This window comes from Anguilla rostrata, chromosome 2, assembly GCF_018555375.3.
Source record: "Anguilla rostrata isolate EN2019 chromosome 2, ASM1855537v3, whole genome shotgun sequence".
NCBI classification, from domain to species: Eukaryota; Metazoa; Chordata; class Actinopteri; order Anguilliformes; family Anguillidae; genus Anguilla; species Anguilla rostrata.
In genome coordinates, this window is record NC_057934.1 from 61729647 (window position 1) to 61736731 (window position 7085).

At 39.8% G+C, this 7085-nt stretch overlaps 1 long non-coding RNA gene across 1 annotated transcript; it reads right to left on the reverse strand.

Moving 5' to 3' along the window:
• Window positions 1-4211: 4211 nt before the first annotated feature.
• LOC135248739 (uncharacterized) lies at window positions 4212-4769 on the reverse strand. Its single transcript, XR_010328481.1, has 2 exons — window positions 4525-4769; window positions 4212-4406 (listed from the first exon to the last, which is right to left on the reverse strand). It is a non-coding gene; the product is annotated as an uncharacterized LOC135248739 (long non-coding RNA).
• Between the last annotated feature and the right edge of the window lie 2316 nt (window positions 4770-7085).

Sequence of the window (7085 nt, forward strand, 5' to 3'; positions counted from 1 at the left end):
CCTGCAAAGTCACTGTGCTGCTGGACGTGTCTCTGGTGATGGTGAACTTGCTCTTTAGTGAATCTTTAAAAGCAGTGCCCCCGCTAGAGCATATATGTCCAACCCACTCCAGAGCTTTCCCTGCAGGCTGCCGGATCCAGAAAGTACAGTAGCTGCTATCAGTCAGGGAATACCCAGAGACTTTACAGGAGATGGTCAGAGACTGCCCTGGTGTTAAAACCATGGATCCTGGCTGTGTGAGTTCAACGCCGTGACCATCTGTGGAGACAGAAAAAAATACATACTTGGACTCGTAAATACATCTGTGAGTAATATAATTATTGAAACAAGCAAGAAGCACTGACAGAACAGCTAATTTAATGTCATTCAAAAGAAAAACATTAGAAAACACTGCAGAATATTTTTTTATTTTTAAATAAAAATATAAATATGGCATGTTCACTTACAAGATAAAGTTCCCAGCAACACTGCTAATGCTGTAAGAACTCCCATTGTCACACACAGATCTCCAGGTGATGCTCCTGTGTTGGGAGGAGAATTCTCAGTTGCTTTTATAGGAAATACTGTGGGCTGAATTAGTTTAAATCTCTGGGGATTGGAGGAAGAGAAAAACAATAAATTCAGAGGGTCAGGGTATCCTTCATGTAGAGCACTGCTGCCCCCTCCTGGAGGAGAGTTTAAAACAGAAGACTGCTTCCACTAGCATTACTCTGGAATTTAGATTAGTAACAATTTATATGTGTTCATTCCTAATAAGTGTTCAAGATGTTATGATTTGAATATCCAAACATACCAACTAGATTAATAAAGACACAAAAGAGTGCTGTCTTTCTCATTTTCTTGGTAACATCAGGGAAATTAAATGACAGCAGATATTTGCAAATATTTGGTTTGTGCTTCCATGAAAAAGCAGGTGTATATCTCAATATATCAGGTTATATTGTGTTTTTATTAGTAAATTATGATATGACTAGAACAGGTAGCATTTCATCAGGAAATAGTGTTTTCATAAACTAATTGGTAATGCTAATGTTATATACTAAGTGATGTGCTAATTTACATTAAGACAAATGGTACTAAACTGTACTCTGTACAAATCTGTAATCTTACTGTAATCTTTTACCTCAACAACAATGTAATGGGTTCTGATGTTCCTCTCCCTACAAACCACACAAACTGCAATTCTGAGATGCACACGGGCTTTATTGTGCGCTTCATATAACAGACATATATTCTGATCAGCATCCCTGATTCTCACCTACACTTATGGGAATGGGCGTCAGGGAATAGTTAATGACAGCAGTGAGTCGGGATGTCAATTTAAAATCCTATCAGCACAATTTACAGGGAAATACAGAGAACCTCTACATCTCCAGTGGAAAAATGTGAAAAGGGCGATCTGGTGACAAGTTCTGCTCAAAAATCAATCGGTATAGTGAAAGGTATGTTTCCAAAAGGAGTTGACGTTAAGAAAACACATTTTTGTGTGGAGGAGGTCTTTCAGCTTTTGTTTCACCAAAATTGCATCGTTATCTGATCTATATGAAAAGCTTATGGGAACATGTTTCTTTTCCTTCTGATATAGACATGTGTTTCCAATAAATTATGGACACTAACATTATTTGATATTTATTTTTCATTTAAAAAATGTATTGTTTAAATCCAGTTATTTACAGTAGCTCTGTGTGATAAAGTGGAAGAGGTTTTTGTGCGGCTCTCCCCTCACTCTCTCTCACTGTGGGTCTCTGGCACAGTAATACACAGCAGTGTCTTCAGCTGTCAGCCTGTTCATTTGTAAATACAGCTGGTTCTTGCTGTTGTCTCTGGAGATGGTGAATCTTCCCTGAATAGACTGGGCGTAGCGCACGCTAGAGCTGTCATACCGATATCCCAACCACTCCAGTCCCTTCCCAGGAGCCTGTCTGATCCAGGCCATCCAGTAGCCGCTGAATGTGAGCCCAGAGGCTGTACAGGTCAGTGTGTGGGATTCTCCAGGCTTTTTAACTGCTGGTTCAGACTCAGTCAGTGTCTGACTTTTAACACCTGTGAAATTAAGGAAGACTTAGAACTCACTATTGACAACCTCATAAATCAGCATTTTAGTAAGAACTAAAAGAATAAGAAATTTAAACCTACTGGTAAAGATTACTGTAATCAAAAACAGGCTGGTTATAATACTCATGGTGAAAGACTTCTACAGTTGATATGCTAGCCCTTCAGTCAGTCTCCAACAACAGTTCCTCCTCCCTCAGTGCAGAGAGGTAAATGTAGAAGGAAGAGCTCAGAGTTTGCATGAACTCCTCCTCACTGGGTGGGCAGATCACACGCTGTTTAAATAGAGCAGTCAGAGCTGTAGATGGGGTGCAGATCATACAGCAGTTATAAGTATTATCCATCATTACAGCCGTGTGTCTCTATTCCATGGCTGATTATTGCATTATTATTCATAGTGAATGCAGGAAGTTTCCTGGCAGGTGAGGGTGGGTGAGTGGAGTCAGGAGCTCCCCAGTACTCAGTACATCACCAGTCAGTCTAATGAGAGTGTTCAAGACAGACAGCATCTGGCCACACTACAGAAAGCCTCTTGATATCCACTGTTAAACGCTGGACCCTGTATTTTTAGCACTAGTCTTATTTAACCAATATTTTCATATTATGAGCAGTGCTGGGCGGCCCGGTGGTGTAGTGGGTAGCACCGTCGCCTTACAGCAAGAAGGTTATGAATCTTGGCTTAGGCCTTTCTGTGTGGAGTTTATATGTTCTTCCTGTGTCCGCGTGGGTTCCTCCAGCTGCTCCAGTTTCCTCCCACAGTCCAAAGACATGCAGGTAGGCCGTTTGGAGACTCTAAATTGCCCATAGGTATGAGTGTGTGAGTGAATGATGTGTGTGTGCCCTGCGATAGATTGGTAGCCTGGCCTGGGTGTATTCCTGCCTCTTGCCCATTGCATGTTGGGATAGGCACCAGCCAGCACCCCCCGTGACCCTGCTCAGGATAAGCGGGTATAGATAATAGATGGGATGATCAGTGCTGCTGCCCTCTTCTGGAGGAGAATGTTAAAAAGCAGACTGCTTCCACCAATGCATAGAGTGTACATAGGAACGAGTGAGGGTTGGATTCTAGGAGGGTCCAGGCAGTGAAGTCTAGCAAGTAATGGCAATTCACTTGCCAAATTGAATTTAACGTAGAAAACTATGGTGATTTAACAACCAAAGGTAATCTCTTCAGTCAAACTCTTGTGATCATACATTTCCTTATGTTTGAAAACAATGGTTAGTAAATCCATAAACATGTTTTATTACATATTGCATTTTTTAAAAAAACCTGCTTTACATATGAAATGTAATGATCATTAACGAAGTTTCAAAATATCATCTGGAAAATTTTATTTTGCCTTCAAAAGTCTGATATTCCTCATTCATTTAAATGGGAGCCCCAGTGTTTTGCACTCAACATGTGCAGTACTGGCTTACTTCTGGGGCTTCACAAGATTAGGTTAGCTGAAGGTGTGCCTGCCTGTCTCGTTAAATATGCATGTCTGTGCACCAACATTGCACCCAGCTTATGCAAATTAGGATTATTATGTGTTTAAGAAATTTCAGTGGAATTAATGATTATGTTATTACCATTTATATAATGAGAATAATAAAGGAGTAATTGATCGTTTGTGTTGTTTATTGCCATAACGTTGAAGTGTATATGCATTATGTTCAAGGGTTTTGATTCAGGAGCTTGTTTTGTAAATCATATATCCCATAAAATATTACAAAGAAAGCATTCTCCTACATTTATATCCCCATTGTGTAATCATGCCAAAGATTTGCAATCTTTGTGTTTTACAAACTTTCACTTGTTACTCAAGCTATTGCTCACTTTGAATCCACTGGGAGCTTAATATAGAGGAATAATTGAATACATATAATTAAGTTGGATTAAATGTGTTTGTTATTTTCTTAAATTCATTTCAACTTTGTTTAAAAATGTGTGATGAAGCCTTATGGAAATCCAGGAGAAAAACAATAACAGATAATGTCTTTAGGCCACACAGCACAGCCAGTCACACACTGCCTGCTAAATCATCTGTAGAGGGTTTTTGTACAGCAGGGCCTTAAACTCTTTCACTGTGTCTCTCGGGCACAGTAATACACAGCTGTGTCTGAGGACTGGAGATCGGTGATGTCTAAGTAAGCAATGCTGTTGGATGAATCTTCTGTATCATTGAAACGATCGTCAGAAGAACCATCGTAATATCCGACCCATTGCAGCCCTTTGTTTGGAGCCTGTCGAACCCAGTGCACACTGTCGCTGCTGAGTGAGAATCCAGTAATTTTGCAGGAGAGCCTCACGGAATCTCCAGGCTTCTTCATCTGTGGAGCAGACTCTGTCAGTGTGATGTCACAATGAGCATCTGCAGAAGGGGACAAAAACACAGTTTTACAACAGTTCTATAGCCAGTGCTGTAGCACCACTCAATCAAGTGTTGTGAGACAGGGGAAAAGAGGGAATGAAATCAGCTGTGTCCTTACATTTAAACGCAAACAGCAAAGCTATGATGAATACTAAGGCCTCCATTTTATTTCATTTACAGCAACAAAAGACAAGAAGTGAACAGTGCTGCTCGTCACTGAATATGTACTGTAATTTCTGTGTTTTAAAGAACATGGGGTTCATGAGATTTACATAACCGCCTCTCATGGGAATTCCTATTTACATAAAGTGTACAGTGTGTATATAAACACTTGTTGGTCTGAGTGTTCCACAAATATTACTTATTGAATGTTTCATTACAGAAAATTTTCCTTCCCTGTGCAAATATCAGCAATATTGTCATATATATGAATTTAAAATTCTAATGCAACACATCTAAATCAAGTTTTGATAGCTATTTTCCCGTCATTAAATGTTACTTAATACCACACAAAATAATGTGAAAGAATACATTTTATTTGATTGCTGAAAAATGTTTCTTATAAAATTGTTGGATATCTAGCGAAATTTTGAAATGGACACTTTGAGACAGAAAAAAAAAAGAATTTTATGACATTTCAACCAAAAATATAAAAACTGCAAGGCTGTGTGGCAGTAGGCAGAAGCCAAAATAATAAATACTGTTATTTTAATGTATTTTTGGGTGGGGCGTTCCTCTGGTTTTACACAGTTGGACAGAAACAGAAACTCACAGGATGCAGCTGCCAGGACCTTCAGCAGAGATGCAGGGAACGTGGTTTGTGTTGCAGATGAGCTGCAGTGAGCTGCTCTTCTCACTTCTCCAGGGCTTAGAGGCTGTGGTCATATTTAAACAGAAAAGGGGGCCGAGCTGGTTTTGAGTAGAACTGCAGTGTGAGATGCTTCCTCTTTGTTATACAAGTGATGCTCACGTTGTAAATGAATTTTATATGAAATATTGTGGACTGAACCCACAATGAGGAGCATTTGTGCATCTTTGTGTTTCTCTGGGGACTAATATCCTGTGATCCCAGTATATTGTTGTCAGATATTCTGTAAATATACCAAGAACAGGAAGGTTTGTATCTGGACCTTTTAGTTGAGTACAGTGATGATCTGCTTATTTGCATGTACATAAATTGTACTGAGGAGCAGATTTACTTTACATCAGTGGCAATAACAAACTACATGCCTCTAAGATTTTGTATTTTGAGTATAATAAAATCAGGTTTTCCTAAAGCAACAAAAGATCACCTTTTGCATGTTCAAAATGGATTTATGACTTATTCATTCACGGTTTCATAATAGAAACAGTAAATGAGAATTATAAATTTACATACAGGCCATTGATGCAGCTGGAGTTTTTGTCAAAAAATCTAGGAAAAGCATTTTCAAAACTACAATGCATACTCTCCAGCTGGGAATTTAAACTACAACTTTTGAGTTGCAAACACAGGTCCTAAATCATTATGGGATTTACATTTTATAGGCACTCTGCAGCGCAAATGGAGGAAAATATTTTAATTCACACTCTGATCACTAGGGGTGCAAACTTCACAGAGCTCTTAAATGTTTGTGTTGTGCCACTACACTCATCAGGGTGGGTTTTTGTACAGGTCTGCTGTGGCTTTGCTGCACTGTGTGTATCGGGCACAGTAATACACAGCTGTGTCTCCAGTCTGCAGGCTGCTCCCTCGTAAAAACACTGTGTTACTGGAGGTGTCTCTGGTGATGGTGAACTTGTTCTTTAGTGAATCTTTATAAGTAGTGCCACCACCTGATGTTATATATCCAATCCACTCCGGTGCTTTCCCTGCAGGCTGCCGGATCCAGGTTGTGTAATAACTGCTATCAGTCAGGGAATACCCAGAGACTTTACAGGAGACAGATAAAGTCTGTCCTGGTTTTATAACCATTGAGCCTGGCTGTGTGAGTTCAACACAGTGAACGTCTGTGGAGACAGCAATAAAAGGTATTTGTGAGTACATTAATAAGCAAAATAACTACACAATTAACTGCAAAAACAAATAGACAACTCATTTTATTTTATCTAGAAGTAAATCTTTGCAGGATTTAACAGAAAAATCTTAATTACAATTCAAATAGCAATATAGCATGTTCACTTACAAGATAAAGTTCCCAGCAACACTGCTAATGCTATAAGAGCTCCCATTGTGACACACAGATCTCCCTCTCTGTCTTACAGGTGATGCTCCTGTGCTGGGAGGAGAATTCTCAGTGGCTTTTATGGTAAACACTGTCAACTGAATTTGTTTAAATCTCTGGGGGTTGGAGGAAGGAGAAAAACAAAGCAAATTCAGAAAGTCATTGTCCATTATGTCCATTATGAGGAGCACTGCTGCCCCCTCCTGGAGCTGAATGAAAAAAACTGCAGACCGCTTCCACCAGCATCACTCTGGTATTTAGATCAGAGAGAGTTCAGCTCACAAGATGAGGAGACTGAGAGTTGAAGTACCTGATTATGTTATGGGCAAGCACGGTGGCACAGTGGTTAGCACTGTTGCCTCGCAAAAAGGAGGTTTGTCTCTGCGTGGAGTTTGCATGTTCTCCCCGTGTTCACGTGGGTTTACATCGGGTACTCCGGTTTCCCCCCACACTCAACGACATGCATGTTAGGTGC